Source organism: Neovison vison, chromosome 6, assembly GCF_020171115.1.
Source record: "Neovison vison isolate M4711 chromosome 6, ASM_NN_V1, whole genome shotgun sequence".
NCBI classification, from domain to species: domain Eukaryota; kingdom Metazoa; phylum Chordata; class Mammalia; order Carnivora; family Mustelidae; genus Neogale; species Neogale vison.
In genome coordinates, this window is record NC_058096.1 from 158,268,021 (window position 1) to 158,288,714 (window position 20,694).

The 20,694-nt window shown below is 46.4% G+C and overlaps 1 protein-coding gene across 1 annotated transcript in view; it reads left to right on the forward strand.

The window, feature by feature from the left end:
* The first annotated feature begins 9,507 nt into the window (after positions 1–9,507).
* Positions 9,508–20,694, forward strand: part of TRANK1 (tetratricopeptide repeat and ankyrin repeat containing 1) — a 95,765-nt gene continuing 84,578 nt past the window's right edge. Inside the window, exon 1 of the mRNA XM_044252730.1 lies at positions 9,508–9,535. The gene's annotated coding sequence lies outside the window, so the exon portion shown is untranslated. The remainder of the gene's footprint in view (positions 9,536–20,694) is intronic.

Consider the following 20,694-nt stretch of genomic DNA (forward strand, 5'->3'; position numbering starts at 1 on the left):
ACTGTCCCTCTTGGAAAGCTCTGTGGTGTTCTCTTCCCCAGCACGGAACTGCCCCATGTGGTGGCTCTCAATGGGTGAGAGAGTTGCCAGGAGTCAGTTTAGGCCAAAGCCTTGTCCCATGAGAGGACCTGTGGGCTTTGCTCTCCAATTGGGTCAAATCCCCAGTGTATGGGAAAGTGATCCTGGTACCAGACAAGCTGGGGGCCAAACCCGAGTGGTAGATGAGAGGACGCACAGCCTGTGGAGGTGAAATGGCAGCCTGAGGTCCTCCTAACCGTCCCCAACTCTTTCAGTCATCACTGCCCTTCCAGGAGCTACTCTGGAATTCCACCCGTGGGGAGAGGCTCACTCCTCTGCGAGCACCTTGAACGCGGCTGTGAGCGTCAAGACGTCGGGGCCTCGCTGGCCTCTTCCACCTGAATGCCCAGTGTCCCCAGAACGGAGGCCAGAGCACACAGTAAGTGCTAGATAGCCAGGAAGCGACAGCCCGAGGAGACCGCGGAGTGGGGCACAACACTGGTTGACCAACGCAGGTGGTCTAGTTTTTTTGTTGGAGGGACAGGAGGGAAGAGAAGAGGCGAGCCTGGGGCCCTCAGCTGACCTCAGTTCTCCCCACCATCGCGGTGGGCCCAGCCTATGAAACCTCAGGGACCCAAAAGTGTCGCAGGGTCGTGTGTGTGCCCTCGGTCCGTCGTGACAGTCGGCTCCACGAAGCACTCGTTTTTCAAAGGCGGCCGGAGCCACCCCATTGGAGCACTCTCACGCATGATGGGAGACACCGAAACGCCTCTTTTGAACACGGTGACAAACACGCCCTCCCACCCAGCGGCGACGTGCACGTGACAGTTTTCGGGCTCTCGCAACTACGTGGAAACTTGGAATAGGGCTGCGGCTGCACACAGCCGGGGCTCCGGGGTCCCCGCGCCCCCGCCCGCTCGGCACCGCCGGGGAGCCGCGCCACCGCCAGCAGGGGCCCCGCTCGGCCGCATCTCCCGCCTCCAGCGCCCAGGGCCGCAGCTTTCGGGCTTCCGCGCCTCCCGCCGCGCCCTACCCGGGGAAGCAGCCCCTGAGGCGGCGGCGGCGGCCCCGGCCATGTGGGACCCGCGGGCAGCTAGGTGCGTAGCCGCGCGGGAAACGCGGGGGGCGCCTCCGGCCCGCCGGGCCCCGCGCCTCTTCCCGGCGGGAAGCGGCGGCGCGAGGGGGCTGGCGACCCCCGAGCGATCGTCCCCGTGGGCCCCGCGGTCATCCAAGGTCCGATCTGGGCCTGTAGCGCGGGCGCGCGCGCGGGGGGCGGCTTCCCGGCCCCGGGGGACGGCTTCCCGGCCCCGGGGGACGAGGGCACGCGCTGCGACAGGACTGCGGCTGCGCGCGGCCTGCCCGGTCCCCACCCCTGCACCGAAGCTGCGGCTCCCGGGCCCACCTCCCACCTCCCGCGCGGGACCCCGGTGCCGCTAGCAGGTGGCGATGAGCGGGTCAGCGGACGCGCCCCCGGGGCACGCACTCGGGCTGACAGATCCGGGCTCGGGGCGGGATTTGCGGGAACTTGGACAGCGCTGGTCGCTGCCGGGCAGGAGGAGGTTCGCGATTTCAGCCCTGGGCAGGCCTCGTCCCCAGCCCGCGCGGCTGCGAGCCAGAAAGGGGCTTGCCAGAAAGGGGCTGTCCAGTCCTCGACACTCTGCTAAAGGAGTGTAGGGGCGGGGTAGCAGCGGGGCCCCGCGGCGGAGAAGTGGAGGGTTCTGCTTGCAAGCGTTTGCTGTCGTGGGCTCCCAGCGAGTAGGCGTGCGGCGCACTCCGCCCACCTCTCCGTGCGCCCCCTGGGAGTACCCAGCCCGGCTGAACAGCGCGGGCCAGCTCCGCTCCCAGCTGGAGGCGTTTCTGGGAGCCTGCGAGCTTTCGTGCTTCCCAGGAACAATTTCTAGGGAGATATGCAGTGTGAAAAATAAAGAGAAAAATTTTGAAAAAATTGGGAGAGAAGGGGGCTCCAGAGGTCTCTAGTCCTCGGCCCAGTCGCTGTTGGCCTACGCAGTCCTTAGGCGGGGAGAAAGAGCTGGGAGCGAAGGATTCCCAGTGACCAGGCTTCTCCCCTCCTCCTCCCTCCGTCCCCCTCCCCCCTTCCGCTGCCTGGTGCTGAGCCTCCCCCGTGCCAAGCACCTTTATGAGGCAAAGCTTTTCCCCGGATGTCTTGGTCTTTGGTTGAGCATCCTGTTTTGTGCCTTAATGAAAGTCCTAACTTGTAGGAGAGTCAGAAGTTTGTTTTAACTGTTTTCCACGCTGGTCTGTTTTGTAGACTTATAGGATTGGCTTTTGAGTTCTAAGTAACCTTTGCTGTTCTTGGTCCTCCACGCAAGGGCTGGAGGTAGGATAGAAGTGTGTGGTATTCACCCCCAGAATAGAATTCCACTGCCTCAGGATGTGGGTTTCCTTGATTTGTCTTTTCCTCCTCCTCCTCCTCCTCCTCCTCCTCCTCCTCCTCCTCCTCCTCCTCCTCCTCTTCTTCTTCTTCTTCTTCTTCTTCTTCTTTTTACACCAGACCCAAACCTACTCTCATAAGTATAAAATTGCAACAAGGGCTTTACAGTATTTATTCTCTCTACAGAATGAAGCACAATGATATTTTTTATTCTACTCTATTTTCTGTTGTTTAAAAAAATAGTGATAATCCATGAACTTGATGTTGTGATCGACTAATCAGTTTTATGTGGCAACTGCAAGCTTTCTTTGGGACACCCCAAGAGAAGCTGAGGAAAGCATCAGCATTTCACTGAGGATGCAAGTTTGGAAGGGGGGAGTTGGTGTAAGAGAGATGAAGGAGGCTGAGATTCCTACCAGGTAAAGGAAATTCATGGTTGGGTAATGAGAGTACCATAGGAAACGACTGTGTGATTCCCCCCAGTAGCATCTACAAAGGCAGACCAAGGGATGCTTCTAGTTAATCTAGGTCCATCTGTGTGTCCACACAGAGCTGGCCACCTGGTATGGACGCCAATGGGGCCTTGTAGAAGTTTTGGAGCGATAGGGACATAATGGCTCCTTGGCCTTAGGCCTTTTTTAGGGTGCTGGAGGAAAAAGGAAGGAGAGCGATGCCAGCTGCCACAAACTCTGGATTCATGAATTCAAAAGAGGTTTCTTGGGCGCCTGGGTGGCTCAGTGGGTTAAGCCGCTGCCTTCGGCTCAGGTCATGATCTCAGGGTCCTGGGATCGAGTCCCGCATCGGGCTCTCTGCTCGGCAGGGAGCCTGCTTCCTCCTCTCTCTCTCTGCCTGCCTCTCTGCCTACTTGTGATCTCTCTCTGTCAAATAAATAAATAAAATCTTTAAAAAAAAAAAAGAGGTTTCTTAAAGTCTCTGCTCAGAGTTCCACAACTGCAGTGTTAGGAGCAGGGCCGTGAATGTAATTATAGATGGAGAAACTGAAGCCCATTACCCATAAGTCATTACAGCTAAATAAGGTAGCTCTGGGATTAGACACCCGCTGTCTTGCTTTCCCAGCCCATGGCTCTCAGGGACCAAACAAAGACTTTGCCTTTGCTAAATTCTCAAACTTCTTTTTGCTGATGAGTTCTGTTTTCCTGGGTTGCTGCCAAAGACCCATTTCTTTTTCTTTTCTTTTCTTTCTTTCTTTTAAAGATTTTATTTATTTATTTGTCAGAGAAAGAGAGACACACAGAGAGAGAGAGAGCACAAGCAAGGGCAGAGCCAGGCAGAGGGAGAAACAGGCTCCTTGCTGAGAAAAGAGCCCTATGTGGGACTTGATCCCAGACCCTGAGATCATGACCTGAGCCCAAGGCAGATGCTTAACTGACTGAGCCACCTAGGCATCCCCAAAGACCCATTTCTATGACACATACACACATACTGCCTTATTATTTTATTTTTGTTTCTTGGAATGATGGCCCCCCACTTCTTTTTGCTTAGATTCTCCCTGCATGTGCTAGGCTCAAGAAATGATTTACTGGCAGTAAATTATAACAATTATAAGGTTCCCCCCTCATTTCTTAAAATTTATTTGTAAAAGATTTGTTTATTTATTTGGGAGAGAGAGCACAGGGGGAAGGGGCCAAAGGAGAGAGAATCTCAAGCTGATTCCCTGCCAAGTTTGAGCCTGTCACAGGGCTCGATCTCACAACTCTGAGGTCAAGAGTCTGAAGCTTTACTGACTGAGCCACCCAGGGACCCCAAGATTCCCCCTCCTTTATTTCCCATTTCTTGGGACCACTGCCCCTCCCCCTCTCTTTGGGTCTATAGCTGCTGACTTTATTTATTTATTTATTTTTAAACTTTAGGTTCACTTAAGGTATGGCCCCATCTTTCATCTCATAGACTTAGCTGTCACTAGGAAAATGTCACAGAGGAGTTTTCTGGACTATAGTACCACCTTCCTTTTATCCTCTCTAGCTACCAAAGACAAATGCTCTAAAAATCATTTTACACATATACTTTTCTTGTCAAAACATTTGGTGAACATCTGCCATATCCTAGTCACTATTTTAAGGGCTTTCCTTATATTTTGGCATTTATCATATGCTACCTGTATAGCCTCACTAATTGCCAAATAAGATTTAAAATTGTATTGAAGGTGGAGACCATGTCTTAGACACCTGTGAATCCTTTTCTGTTCATAGAATGGGTAACAGCATTTTGTACATATGCATGTTAAGAGTTAATTGGATGATGGAAAACAAAAATAAATGAAAGTCTTTTCTCCAGAGTGATGTATGCAAAGTCAGATCAGTTATGTTCTTTTTTGAATTTTCTATTTGATAAATAGAAACCATTTCTTCCATCTTCTTACCCACCTCTGGCAACCACCGATCTATTCTCTGTATCTGTGAGATTTTTTTTTCTTTTAAGATTCCACATATAAGAGAGATCATACAGTACTGCAGATTTTTTTAGTAGCTAAAGTGGAGCCTGAAGGTCCTGTTTTTGAGGAAGGTAAAGTGACCCTCTGGATGTTTTTAAGAACCAGAGTGGAGGTTGGGGTGTGGGCCTCCGGCCATTGTCGAGAGTATGGCATTGTTTCATTTGACCTTGAGGACTAAGCTCTCCTTTGCTTTTCCAGTTGGGGAAGTGGAGCTGACACTGGCTTGCCTCTGGTTTCCCAGTCAGTGACAGATGGGCTGATGGCTTTGGTAACACGTTTCCTTGGGGGGCAGCCTGAAGTTTTTATGGCCATCAAATACTTGTTATAACAAATCTTTACAAGAAAGAGGAAACTGGGGAAACGGACAGTTTCCTTAGCCAAGATGACACTTCAAGTTAAAGCAGAGATTGATGATGGGGACAGTCGCAGTGGTGGGGGGAACGTTCAGGTTTAAACTTAAAAGGATTGAACCAGGTAAACAGACATCTTGGGACCCCAAAATGTCACAGGTGCCCAAACCAAGAGCAGTGTTCTTTTGGTCAGTGTGGTTGTCCATTCTGCCTGACCAGACATTTTTCTTGGTCTCAACATTCATATGTAAGCAGTGCCTTGTTTCCTTGTTCTTGTTGAATATCTGGAAAGCTGAATGAGCCTTACCTGTGGTACCTTGGACCCAGTTTACCTGAACTGACTCCATCTTTTGTCTGGTCACTATTAGTGCTTACCTGCACCCACCATGACGTGTTTACCTGAGCTTTTGTGAGCCTGGCAAGCTGATGGGACTCTCTGTCTTTCAGAAGCAGGCCACATCTAAATTTGGCTCTGTCTGTGTTAAAGTTCTAACACCACTTAGACTGAGATGTGAGATGTTTTTATTTTGAAGCACTCGGTCCTCCTATCAATGGATAGCATTCAGAAAGGGAACAAGATTGCTAACCCTGGAAAATGCTGATGATATTTTGGGGGAAGCCAGGCCAGCATGACACAACACAGAAAATACAGAGAATTAGTGTCATACTGGGCAGTTTCACTCCCTGTGACAGGAACACTTGGCTCACAGCCTTGAAGGGGAATGAGCTTCATATTCAGCTGTGGCCTCCAGGGCTCCTTACCTTTGGACCAGCTCATCTTCTGTCCTTTGGGGTCCACTCTTCCTGGAGGCTCAAAAATTGGTAATTTTGAGGGATCACTCAAGTCTAAACTTATTGGCCAGGGACCAAGAGTCCTTATAGTCTGGCCCTCAGACTTTCTCTCTGATAGGCCCTTTCTTCTCCCCTCAGGGTCTTACCTATTCTCCCCTCTTTTTGCTCTTCACTGTCCAAGTCAGTTCTCCTCATAGACCGAGGGCCCTCCCTTGGCCTCTGGAGGACATAAAGATATGAGCTGGAGGTGTTTCTTGTGACACTAAAACAGAGTTCATGTCAGGCAGACCCATGAGGAGGCATCCATGGAGATGTAGACAGACACTCTATGACAGTTGCCAGCTCCTGAATCCTTCCCAGGAGGAAATAGGGCAGATTAGTGTTGAACCATGTCTGGGCAGACAAAGAGAACTTCCAGTGGGCAGACCGAGGGGTGCCAGGAGGGAGAGAGAGACAGTCCAGGTAAAAGAAACAGCTTCTTATCATGAAGAACAGTAAGCAAAAGGGCTTAGACTCTAAAGATTGATATAATAGTAGTAATAATAATAATAAATAATAAATAATAATAACAGTTGAACTGGAACCAGGATTTACATAGGGTATGTTTCAGATATTCTCTTTGGTGATTGTTGTGGAAGGACTATGAGCAATCCCCATTTTACAGACATCCCTGCACTGGAATGTAAGCTTCTGGGCAGCCGTGTTTTGGTCGGTTGCACTCATCCATGCATCCCAGGCATCCTGCAGCATTACAGCATGCATTAGACAGCTCATGAGTGTTGCCCAATGGAGGAAACAGAGAGTTCAGTCATAGAGGTGGTGCTGTCCCTGTTTTCCTAGGCTTATGTGGTACCGGGCCTCAAATAGGTAAAGTTTGACTTGATCTCACATTTTTGGCATTTCTCATACAAGGAGGACACACTCATATCTTTATATTCTCTTTCTGGCATTAGCTTCAGCACTGCAGAGGCATATGAGAGGGAGGGAGCCAGAAGAATTTAGGGTTATGTGGCTACAACATGGTAGGCATATTGGGTTGGAGAATACTGGAAAGCTAAGATGAAGAGTGTGTGTGTGTGTGTGTGTGTGTGTGTGTGTGTGTGTATAACTCTGTTTTATTTAGAAGGCTGAGACTGTGGATGAATAATTGTTCAGGTTGGCCAAAGTTCTTACTTTTTTCAAGGCCAAGTTCAAGTTCCCCATGTTTCAGGAATCTGTCAAAGGGTGTTAGAGGTGAGACTAGAACTCAGGTCCTCCTAGCACTGCTAAGGGACCTCCCTTCACCAGGTGTGCCTTTCAGGGTCCCTGCCTAGGGGAGACTGTTTTGTTTATGGGGAGCTCCTGGGCACCTCTGGGCCCTTCTCCAGGCTGCAGTGGATGGTGTTCTAATGTCTGCTGGCTTTGTCTTGCCTTCCAGATTGAGGTGGAAGCAGACAACTGTGGTTTTGAGGGTGGGAGGTAGAATGGGGGCCATAAACTAGCATTTAAATGATTAAAGAGAGGCTTGGGGGTGGATCTGAAGGAGAAGATGACAGGGCTTCTTGTAACCAAACTCCAAGTTCTCCTTTGAATGAGAAAGCACCATTTTCCAAGGGCTGTCATAGGAGGGCCCTGTATCCTCATTGGGGGCTGCCCTTGACTTCACAATAATCTCTATCTCCCAGGGGCTCAAAGAGAGAGTGAGAAAGCTAACTGAGGGGAAATGTGGTAGTCACTGGGGAGCCTGGATTTAGCACAGACCCTGAGTCAGGATTTATGAGTGATCTGTGCTGGCTGATGCTTACTTTCCTCACCTGTCTTGAGGCAGAGTGTGGAATGCTCACTTTTCAGTTTCCTTCAGATTTGCTTTTGTAGAGACTTTATTTATTTATTTTTTTAAGATTTTACTCTTAAGTAATCTGTATACCCAATGTGGGGCTCGAACTTGCAACTGAGATCAGGAGTCACCTGCTGTACTGACTGAGCCAGCCAGGTGTCCCTGGACTTGATTTTAATTTTGAAGGCCATCCTTCCTGTTTTCCTTTCTCCAATCACTCTCACCCTTTCTACATCCATCTTCTCTGAAGAGTTGTGAACACAGATTTTGGTATCAGACTTGTGTTTGTACCTTGCTTGGAGAAGTCCCATCCCCTTGATGAAAGCAGTTTCCTGACCTGTACTATTGGGGTAAAAATCATACCTCCCTCACTAGCATTGTTGGGGATGTCCCATGAGAAAATGCCCAAGAAGGGCTTAGCATAGGGCCTGGCACATCATAAGTTCTCAGTAAGTTTCAGCTGTTATTACACTGTTGCCTCAATTACTCTCATGCAAATAGCAAAACTGAAGGGTGCTAGTCTGTGCACACACTGAGGAGAAGTCATGTCCATCACGGGCCCATCACCGGCTCCCAGCTTGACCTCCCTCAAGTGATTGGGACCCCACTTCAGAACTAGGAGTTGTAATTGATCCATCTTTGCCCTTAGCAATATTTCTTGAGTACCTTCCAGGAACCTGACGTGATTTTAGGAATTTGGAATGTCTGCTCTCTAAGCTCATTCTATCTGCACACCATCCAAAGCTACAATGTACTGGAAGGCTCTTGGCTCATCCTTTTGCAAGAATGGCATTCTTTAGTTTGAATTTCCATTCTTTCTCCTTTTTGGGGGGGGCAATTAAAAAATCCCTTCTTTTGTGAAATTATGAGGGCAGTAGATGGTAAGCCTTTTTTAAAAGTTTTTTAAATTGGGGCACCTGGGTGGCTCAGGTAGTTGGGCATCTGCCTTTGGCTCAGGTCATGATCGCTAGGTCCTGATCTCCAGGTCCTGGGATCTGGCCCCATGTCAGGCTCCCAGCTCAGCGGGAAGTCTGCTTCTTCCTCTCCCTCTGCCTCTTCTCCTGCTTGTGCTCTCTCTGTCTCGGCCTCTGTATTTCTCTCAAATGAATAAATAACAAAAATCTTAAGAAAATTTAAAATAAACTGTGCCCAATGTGGGGCTTGAAATCATGACTCTGAGATCAAGAGTCACATGCTCTAGTGACCGAGCCGGCCAGGAGTCCCCCGATGATATGCTTTTAAAAAAATGTTCTTGGGGTCCGTGGCTGGCTCAGTTGTTAAGCTTCTGCCTTGAACTCAAGTTCTGATCCCAGGGTCCTGGGATCAAGTCCCACATAGGGCTCCCTCCTGTTCAGCAGGAAGCTGCTTCTCCCTCTCCCACTCCCCTGGCTTGTGTTCTCTCTCTCGCTGTCTCTCTCTGTCAAATAAATAAAATCTGTTAAACAATGTTTTTATTTGGTAAAATAAAGAGTTGGCAAGTCTATTTAGGTTCTCTTCACTTTCCTTCTCTCTCTCTCTCTTTCTCTCTTTTTTTTTTTTTTAGAGAGAGATTGTGTGAATGTGTGAGCTGGGAGAAAGGGCAGAGGAAAAGGGAGATTGAATCTCAAACTGAGCACAGAGCCTGGTGCTGGTCCCTACCTCGGGACCCTGAGATCATGACCTGAGCCAAAATCAAGAGTTGGAGACTTAACTGACTGAGCCACCCAGGCCCCTTGGTACCCTTCAGTTTCTTTTCTGTGTGCATAAATGTTTGTTTGTCAGTCCAAAAGTCTAGGAACCACCAATCTATAGGATTTCTTTGCTTTCAGTATTTCTGAATTTCCAGGAATATAATTTCACCTGGGAATATATGGCCCTGTGTTTTGTCTATTGAATTTGCAGCAGATGCTTATAAATTTGTTTTCCCCAAGAAGCCAACAACTTTGCAGATTTGGGTTGGACTTATCTGGTTGTCTCTTGTTTGTCCTTTAGGTGGTTGGCTTTTTATTAAATGTGTGTCCTTCTCCAAGGAAACAGCTGACATTCTTGGCTTTCTAGGAGATGGTCAGAAATCTGAAACCAGGAGTAAAATTGTCTAGTTCAAATTAAACTCCAGAACCTTTCTTCCTTTCCCATTCCTCCAGCTTAATCTGATGAGTAAAGAAATAGCCAGAAAGTCATTTATTCATTTAACAATGCTGAGCCCTTGATTGCAAGCATAATAAGACTCGGTAAGACTTAGTTTCTGCCTGAAGAGTCTGGTCTGCAGGGGAAAGCAGAAAAACCTAGCACTGGGTGCGAAGCATAAAGGCTATGTGGGAGATGTATGTCGAGAGCAGTAGACCATAACTCACAGTGTTAAACCGTATAAAAGCTGCACACAGGGTCTGAAACCTTTGGGAACTTTCATGAGAATGATACCCGAGAGGAGGTGGGATGGGAGCTCCTGGATGGATTTGGGGACCATCTCGCCAATGGTGGTGAGGAGGCTGAACTGGAGCTGGGGGAGGCTGGGGGAAGATCACAAGGCGAACACTGTAGTAACCCAGACCAATGGGGAAGCTGTCTCTAGAGGGTGTGTGCAAATCAGACTTGGAGACGGCTGTTCTGGGGCCTGGGTGCTTCTTAGGGATGATGAAGCTGAAGGAGAGGTGGGGACCAGTTGCCTGGTCTTCAGCCTGTTGTTTCCTCGTTACCGCACTTCCGGGTTTGTGTTTGGACGGACAAGTTGATTTTTGGCCCAGATCTTTGGTGTGCAACTAGGAATGGCACATAGGATTCATTTAGGGCATGGATGTGAGCCACCTAGAGTGAATGCTGGGGGGAGGATTCTGAGGCCTTGTCAGGCCCTGCAGGAAGGAATACTCTGAGTGGAGATGTCTGGGGTGGAGCGGGCACAGGACACCCATGATATAGACCTTTGTCTAATGTGAACCTGCAGAGAAGGATGAAATGGGCAAGCCGCTCTCATTTCCTCCTTTCCCGTGATGCAAATAAAAACTCAAATTGTTTAGGTAAAAGGAGGAAAGTTCTAGAAGGTTGCTGATGTCTTTAGTAACTAGGGAAGGGATAGGGAAGTAGCTGGGGCTCAGAGGCAGGGGAATGTGGAAGGAGTCCCTCTTTTGCTCTCTCTGGGTGAGAGAGAGTCCGGAGTAGCTTCTTCTGAGGGTTGGGGGTAAGGCTGTACCCCTCTGGAGCCTCTCACGTCAGCTGCCACTACCAGAGGAGGCTCTTCCCAAAGTTCTGACTCAAAAGTCCCAGGGAAGTATTCTGTCAGGAAACTCTGGCCCGCAGGTCTGGCACAGAGAGCATGTCGGGGGACCCTGGGGCCTACCTCTGTGCACCTCACACCTCCCCTCAGGCCTCTGTGGAGAGCTGAGCAGCCTTCCCAGAGCATGCTCAACCTGATGACTGCCCAGCTGATAAGGGTTTATGAAGGCCTATAAGCAGGAGGCGGGCCCTCCTTTTCAAAGGAACCATCACAGTAGGGGAAGCTTGGGGCCATTTTCAGATGCTACAGTGCTGACCCTTTTCCCACTTCTCATCCAAGGAAGGCCTGGAAGCTCAGATTTTCTCAGCTGTAGCGGTTTAACTGTCTGTTAATTTCAGGGAACCCCTGTCAAAACAGGCCAATACTAGGCCTGTGTTTTTTTACCAAATATTTTCTCTTTGCTGGGTAAACAAAGCAAAGGTTCTGTAAATGTTGCAGGGATTACACTCAAATAACCTACAGAGGTCGACAGGGCCAGTACCATTAACCAGAACCTTCGCAGACCAGGGGCAAGACCTGGCTTTTGGTTTCTGCTTTCCTGCCCATGAACAGTGCTGTAGACCGTGGGGCCAAGGCGGAGGCTGGGAAGTCAGCCTGGGTTTCAGCTCTGGTGCTCACTACAGTGGGACCGTGGTCAGGCCCCTAAACCTTTGAGCCTTGGCTTCCTTGCTCCAGAAATTTTAGTTCTTAACAAAGTGAGGTCTTTCTGATAATAAAGGCCTCACTTTATTAAGTCCTTTCTATGCATATGTTCCCTGAGCATATTCAGAGCCCTTCATTTCCTAGGGCTACAAGAACAAATGACCACGTCCTGGGTGACTTACCTCAACAGAAGTTCATTCTGTCATTGTTGGGGAATGTTCTCCCCATTCCCAGACCTGCTCCCCAGAGATCACCGCTCATGTTTGCTTCTTAAGGCCTTCCAGAAATTCTTTCAGTAGGTCAAGAGTGTACACACATACACACACTCCCACACCCACACACCCACCCACCCACACACATACACACCCTTAAGCTCCCCAAGTGCCTCTACAAATTGGTCTCCAGGTTGTTTTATCCACATTTGTTGCGCATTTTGACATGGCTTCCTCTTACTTGGATCAGCTTCATGGTTTTAACAACTGTATCGTGGTCTGCAGTCAGCCATACCTTTCTTTGTATAAAGGTCTCCACTTATCAGACTTTTGGATCTGTATCGCAGTTCTGCTTTCACAAAGGAAAAGGCAGTTAATATCCTCAGGTACGTGAAAGAAACATGTTTGTAGAATACACACCCATTTAGGAAACTAGCTAGTGGGGAAGTATGTGCATTTTTTCCCCTAGACAGACGACCCCCACTTTACCTGGCCATCGGCTCTATGTGTGACTCTCTACCCATCATCTCACTGACTCAGGGTGTTTTGGGGGCTTTTTGATGTACAAGAGCTTTTAATTTTTTTTAAAGATTTTATTTATTTATTTGATAGACAGAGATAACAAGTAGGCAGAGAAGCACAGAGAGAGAGAGAGGAAGGGAAGCAGGTTCCCTGTGGAGCAGAGAGCCCAATGCGGGGCTCGATCCTAGGATCCTGGGATCATGACCTGAGCGGAAGGCAGAGGCTTTAACCCACTGAGCCACCCAGGTGCCTGAGAGCTTTTAATTTTTAATGAATTCTTGTCTATGGTTTCTGCTTTTGCTATCATTAGAATGGCCTTCTTGAGTGTGAAGATTACATACAGTGTTTTTCATTGCATTTAAACTTTTTTTAATTTATCGAATTCAAGAATCCAAAAATATAAAAGGTTTCCATGGAAAGGAGAGAGTAGGTCTCCCTACTCAGCCCTCTGCCCCATCCCCCAATAAAGGTAAATAATTTTATTTCTGGTGGATCCTTCCAGAACTTTTTTTCCTTCTGGAACTTCTTTATGCACATGTAGGCAAATGCGAATATAAATTCTTATTCAACTCTTCCCTCTATTTTTTTTTTAAACTTGTACAAAAGGTAAGGTGATATATATGCTATTCTGCATTTGTTTTTGTTTTTTTTTTCAAATATATTTTGGAGATTATCCCAGATCAGTATGTAGAAAGCATCTTCATTCTTTGTTTTTTTTTTTTTTTTCTTTCTCACTTTTGTAAGACTTTGTTGTGGGGGCTATGCTACAATTTATGAAACCAATCTCCTGCTAATGGGCATTAATGTTGGTCCTAGTTTTTATAATTACAACTTGGCAAGTGAATAATCTTGTACATTTTCCATTTCCAGTGTGTGAAATCTGTCTGTAAGATTGGTTTCCAGAAATGGAATTGCTGGGTCAGAGGCTGTATGTATGTGTCACTTGGTTCAGTATTCTCAAATTTCCTCCTAGAGCTGTTGCAGCTGATCTAAAATTTGTACCTACATTTTCTCTCACTGCCTTTATGGTTTCCTTTTTAAAAAATGAGATATTTGCAAGTAATGAAAGGCACCGATTTTAAGTGTACTGTTCAGTGAGCTTTAATACAGAACATTCTCATTTTCCCCAAAAGTGCAATCATTCCCCTTTCCAGTCAATAGCCTTCCCTCCCTAGGCAACCACTGTTCTGCTTTCTGAGATTTGCCAGTTCTAGAACTTCATCCAAGCGGAACCACACAGTAGACATTCTTTGGAGTCTGGCTTCTTTTGCTCATCATACTATTTTTAAGGTTCTGTATGTTGCTGTGTTGTTTATTACACTATCTGTATTGGTTTTCTTTCACTGCCATAACAAATGACCACAGTCTTAGTGGCCACATAAATGAATTGGGTCACAGTTGGGAGGTCAGAAGTCTGGGTTAACTGGTAGGTTCCACAAGGCTGAAGTCAAGGTGTTGGCTGGCCGGGCTCTTACTGGGTGGATCTGCGAAGACATGCCTTCTAGGCTCATTCACATTGTTGGCAGCACCTGGCTCCTTGCAGCACTAGTGTTGAGGGCCTTTGGCCCTCATTGACTGTCACCCAGGGGCCTCTCTCAGGTTCCAGGTCCACCTGCCTTCCTTTTGAAATTGCCTCCTCTCCATCGTCGAGGCAGTCAGTGATGAATCTCGAGGTTCTCGAGTTTCACATTTTCTGCTGCATCTCTCTTGCCTTCTTCCAGCATCTTCTTGACTCCAGCCAGAGAAGGTTGTCTGCTTCTCAGTGTTCATATGATCAGGCTGTGCTCTCCCAGGGAATCCAGGATGATATCCTTATCCAAAGGCCTGTAATCTTAATTACATCTACAGAGCCCCTTTTGCGTTCACAGGTTCTAGGCTTTGGGGCACAGACATTTTTGCGAGGGGTGTGTATGTTTCCTGTTTGGCTTACCACGTTCCAGATATACAGCCCATTGTACCAAACCGATTCTTTTTCTATCCATTAAAAGGTCATCTTTATCACACGTGGAATTCTTTCATAGAATATTTTCATAGAATATTTGTTTCTGGGTATTCTGTTTTGTTCCACTAGCTTGCCTGCTCTCACATTAGTATCATCCTTTAAAAATTAGTGAGTTTTATAAAAACATTTTATTTTTTAAAAAATTTTATTTATTTATTAAAGGGAGCAAAAGAGCATAAACAGGGGGAGTGGCAGAAGGAGACAGCGAAGCAATCTCTCCACTGAGCAGGGAACCTGACTCGAGTCTCGATCCCAGGACACTGGGATCCTAATCGGAGCCGAAGCAGACGCTTAACCTACTGAGCCACTCAGATGCCCGTATAAAAACATTTTAAAGTGGTAGAGAAAATTTTCTCTAGGTACTTCTTTTTTTCCCCTACAGAATATATTTCTACGTGGTACAGCCCTGATTGTCACAGATGACCCATCTTTAAGCTTTTGTGTATTTCCCTAAATTTTGTGCTTCACAGAGAAGGTGCCATCTGATTTGGTGTCCTCAGAATGGCTCTGCTCAAGGGCTAAACTGTGTGTGTGTGTAGAAGATAATTCAACATTACATGTATTTATGTTTGAAACCGGAACTTCTATTTCTGTAATGCAAGGTCAGGTTTGACTAAAACTTTGGTGTTGATGTTCCAGTGATTTCCTCCCGTGGAGTCTGTCTGCCAGCTGACTGTGTCTTACAGTGGCCCGTTTCTCTCCATCTTGCCTGCAGCCAGCATGAGGCAGTTTTTATTAATTCCCTGCTCACAACCCTCTACCTCTATACTGTCCAGCATGGCAGCCACGGGTCACCTGTGGCTGTATTCATTAAAGTTGGTGAAAATTAAATAAACAATTCAGTTCTTCAGTTGGACCAGCGACATTTCAAAGGTGTAATAGCCGCATGTGGATAGTGGCTACTGTATTGGATAGTACAGAGCAGAGGATTCCCATCATCATAGAAAGTTGTAATGGACAGTGCTGCTTTCCCAGTTGCATTTAAGATGAATTCTAGAGCCCTCAGATGGCCTTCATGGTCCCCAGGTTGTCCATCCCTTGGCAGCCATTACCCCCTCCCCAGCCTTACTTCTGTCCCCTGCCCTGTGGCACTTCTTGAACTGTGAAGCTCAGGGACTTTGCATATACCGTTCCCCTTGCCCTACTCTTCACCGGGCCAACTACTCATTTTTTGGATCTTGGCTTAAATGTCACTTTCAAGAGAAAACTGTTTGCCCCTACGTTCTAAAGTTATATGTTCCTTTTACATGCTTTCTTATACCCTCTACTTTTTCTGCTCCAGAAGAAAATTCCATCAGCTATAATATTTGTGCTATTTATTTAAGGTCCATCTCCCTCACAGACAATACACTTCTTGAGGGTGGGATAGTGGTGGTCCTTTCACCATTAAACCCCCGATGCCCAGGACAGTGCCTAGCACAGGGTAAATTCTCTGTCACTATTAAAGTTGGAGTATTTTGAAAGTTCTAGATCCTCTTGAGAGGCAGAAATATGTTGGGTGAGTAAGTGAAAATTTCCTCAAAAGGGGCATAGATTTAAAAGCAATCAAGAGACCCTACATATTAGGAAGATAATTACTTATGGTGTTTACTTTTTTGTTGGGAATACGGCTTTTAGGATATAAATTTTACAAGGGCAGTTTGGAGCTGGACTAGTCAACTGGTTTTCAAATCACCATCTTGACTTTGGTGTACATGTAGTTGGGGGTAAATGAGGCTATAAATTGAGGTGGAATAATTAAAGTTGGTGGATTAAGGGGACTGGCTAGATTGGGACAACCCAGGGTTTATGGCAGGTCACTGAGCTGGGCTTTGGTGGGTTAGGGCAGGCTGGTGAGACAGCTGAGATTGGGGGAGGGGAGACAACACAATGGTCTGATCTTTCTTGTTCTATTTAAAACACCCAGGTAAGAAAAGCTTGGGCCCAACACTTCATACTTTTCCACAGGTCTTTTGAAAAAATGTGAGTTTCTTAAGAAAACCTCTACGCTTCTTCCACGTTTACACCCATTCCCTCAGGAAAAAAGAAAGAAAGGCAAAGAAAACAATTTGGAGTTCCCAGAATGAGTTCTGACTTTGGATTTCTCCTTTCTTTTCTTTTCTCTTCTCTTCTTTTCTTTTTTCTTTAAGTAGGCTCCCTGCTCAGCACAGAACCTGACATGGGGCTTGAACTCACAACCCTGAGATCAAGACCTGAGCTGAAACCAAGAGTCAGGCACTTAACTGAGCCACCAGGTGCCTCCTGACTTTGGATTGTTATCCCATACCATCTGTGGCTGCCTTCTCCCCTGTGGGGAGTAAGGAGTCAGTTCTCAGAACTGTTCTCCCTGGTCTCAGTTTGGAACTATCTCTATCCTCAGGATTCCGGAGTTCATCTTAAATCATTGACAGCTTTTGGGGTCTTTTGAAAGGGTTTTAATAAAAAAGGAGAGAAAATCCCGCAAAACAAGGAAAGTGAATGTTCTATGAAGATTTTGAGTACCACTCAGATCATGTATGAAGGTGAAGCCTCCCTTGTCCATTTTAGTGGCCTGAACCCCACTCCTGTTTGCAGGTTTCGCTCTTTTCCTGTAAGTCGGTTACAGAATTTCATGTGTTTATACACAAGCAATAAAAACCACAACAATCTGAAACTGAACAATCTGAGTCTGCTCAGTTTGTGTCTCTTGTTTCGAAATCTAATGAGTACATTTGTGTTTTTCTTGCTTCTATTTCCTTGGGCATGAGGCCTCCCCCCAACCAGAGCCTGAATTCTGATAGGGACACAGCAAAAGTGACTGAAAGCCAGCAATACAGCTGTGAAACCATGTCTACTCTTAGCTTTCATACCACCAATAAAACTGGAAGTGAGTGCTGGGTACCAGCCAAATCATCACATGCCTTGGGGACTGACTGGGTGCTGACCTGTGAGCCTCTGTCTTGGCCTTTCGGAGCATAGTTTGTTTGTTTGTTTATTTATTTTTTTAAAAGATTTTATTTATTTGACAGAGAACGCTAGAGAGGCAACACAAGCAGGGGGGAATTGGGAGAGGGAGAAGCAGGCTTCCCACCGAGCAGGGAGCCTGAGAGCCAATATGGGGCTCCATCCCAGGACCCTGGGACCATGACCTGAGCCAAAGGCAGAGGCATAACAGATGGAGCCACCCAAGTGCTCCCAGGGTATAGTTTAAAGTCACACCACCTGGGTTTGAATTTTAGCTCCACCGCCTTCTAGGTAACTGTGGCAAGTAGCCCCAGTTTTCCTGTATGTTAAGAGGGGACAATCATGACTACTTCATGGGCTTTCTTGTAAGAAAAGAGTGGGATGATTGACATAAAGTGCATAGTAGGTGCTCAGTACCCATTGGCCATCAAGCACATTGTCATTACCACTTGTATTCAATAATTTCATCTTATAAATAGATGGACCAGTTGTTAAAGAAAGAAAAGTATCGACGACTGAGTCCTCTGTGTTCTAAGGAAGAGAGATGTAAAGCATTCTTCCCTATAATGAGAATGTGACTGCCAATAATTCCTATTAAGAAACATAAGCCTTCTGGGTGGTTGGCAATACCCCTATTTCCTGTGACGTGATTTTACCAAGAAAAAGCAGAAACAAGTGAAAGAATACCTTTGATGTTTGCTCACCTAACATTAGGAACTCACTCTTGGTGTCTAGAAGAGTATGAAAAAGCCCCAAATTCTGACTTGGATAGTTTTTATTGTATTTGTAAATACAGTGGAAATGTTTTGGGTTTGAGTTCTTCAATTAAGCCCTTAAAGAGTTCTTCAACTGAGTTCTTCAATTGAGATCTTCAATTAAGCCCTCACTTTAATAACATTTATGTTCTGATAATTAATGTTGTCCATTGTTGAGCTGCTGAAAATTCAGAAAAGCATAAGAAAGAAAATTAAAAACCTGCCTAATCCCAATGGTGTGGCTGTTAGTTAACATTTTGGCATATTTAAAATATATTATATGTGTTTAAAATTCAATTTGGGGGGGTGCTTGGGTGGTTCAGTTGGTTAAGTGTCTGCCTTTGGCTCAGGTCATGATCTGGGGGTCCTGGGATCAAGTCCTGCATTGGGCTTCCTGCTCAGTGCGGAATCTGCTTTTCTTTCTCCCTCTGCCCCTGCTAGGGCTCTCTCAACTAAATAAATAAAATCCTTAAAAAATTTCAATTTGGGATTATACACCTAATTATGTACTTTTCATTTACTAACTTAGCCAATCATTAAATATACTTTTACAACATGATTTTTGAAATAGCTCTGTGGTGTTCTACCATATGGCTATTCTATAACTGATTCAAATCCATTATGAGTTATAGGATATTTAGGGTTATTTCCACTTTTTCACTGTGGCAAACATCCAGGAGTCTAAGTCTATCCACAATGTGGTATATTTCCCCTGTAAGCAGCATATAACAGCCCCCAAAATTAGGGGTCATTTTTGGAAGTATTTTCCAGTGATACGTTGCGGTTGTAATTCTTCATCTCTTTGGTCACCAGTGAGGCAGACCCTGCTTATCCACTCTCCACATACTTAGAAATTACTTGTATTTCTGTGTGGATTTTGTGTTTAGGGCCTTACACATTTAGGACAAATTCAGCCTTTTCTTGGAGTGGAAAGGTATTTCTAAAAGAGGCATATTGGGGTGTTAGGCTGCTTCAGATGGTAGAGTATGAGAATCTTGACCTTGGGCTCATGAGTTTGAGCTCTACCTTGAGCATAGAGATTACATCATAAAAAAATTAAAAGAGGCATATTATTATTATTATTTAAATATTTTATTTGTTTATTTGACAGAGAGCTAGAGAGAGAGCACAAGTAAGCAGAGTGGCAGGGAGAGGGGGAGAGAGAGAGAAGCAGGCTCTCCGCTGAGTAGGGAGCCCAATGCGGGGCTCGATCCCAGGACCCTGGAATCATGACCTGAGCCGAAGGCAGCTGCTTAACCAACTGAGCCACCCGGTGCCCTGAGGCATATTATTTTTTAAAAGATTTTATTTATAAATTTATTTGAGAGAGAGAGAGGGAGGGAGAGAGTAAGAGAGCACAAGAAGGGGGAGTGGAAGAGGGAGGAGGGAGAAGCAGGCTCCCTGCTCAGCAGGGAGCCCAAAAGAGGCATACTAATCTTTGTTAGTTCTTAATGGTGATTTCTTTTTCCTAGTTGTTTGGTCATGGCCAGTGTAAAAAACTGGACAGACAGCTGACAACACTCAGAAGAGAAACATATTTTTATCTGTAGCCAATCAACTCTTGAACATTTTTTCATGTTCAACTTAGTCATCTTGTGTAAATTTGAGTCACTGAGCAATTGAGAGATTATTTAATGGCAGGTATAGGTGGAATTTTGTACTCTGGCTTGTTTAGGAACCATGAGCCTCATTCAGATTCAGTTCTGGCTGAGGGACGCAATGCCGTTCCAAAACCCCATCCTTGATAAGCTCGTACGGGTTTAAAATAGGCCACCTCTTACATCAGGTTGGCTCTGCTTTCCCTGTCCCAAAACCCCTCACCAAGATTTAAAGTGATAAAAATAAAAAGAGGCATCACCTAAAGTCAATAATACCCCCCCATAGATTGTTTGATCCCTCACTCCCAGGTATATGGCCCATGCAAACCCCTGAATTATCCTCATTCATATTTCAGACTCCCCTTCCCCACTGCCCACCCTGGGAGAAGGAGATCTCAAGGGGCATCTCTTCTGAGTCCCTGATTTTCTCTGCTTGGTGCTGCTTCTCAAGGCTTCCCTAGATACCCTCCTTTCTACTACCTTTGCCCAGCAAACATTCCTGGGCTCCACGGGCAGGTAGGGCCCTGGACACTTGTCTCCGACTCCCCAGGCCATCCCAGAGAGAATCAGGAACAGGCAACCTTCTGGGTCCTGCCTTCACATCTGTTACACCACAAATATTTTTTAAAAGATTTTATTTATTTATTTATTTGATGCAGAGAGAAATCACAAGTAGGCAGAGAGACAGGCAGATAGAGAGGGAGAAGCAGGCTCCCTGCTGAGCAGAGAGCCTGATGTGGGGCTTGATCCCAGGACCCATGGACCTGAGTGGAAGGCAGAGGCTTAATCCACTGAGCCACCCAGGCCCTCCTGTTATGCCACAAATATTTAAGTGCCTGTTATATGCTAGTCTGTGAGGCTACAGAAACAGTAAGACAAAAAGTCATGACCTGCAAGAAGCAATCTGAGGGACAAATACTCTGAGGCTTATTTTATAGTGTTTTAGGAAGGAAGAACAGGAGAGACAGCGA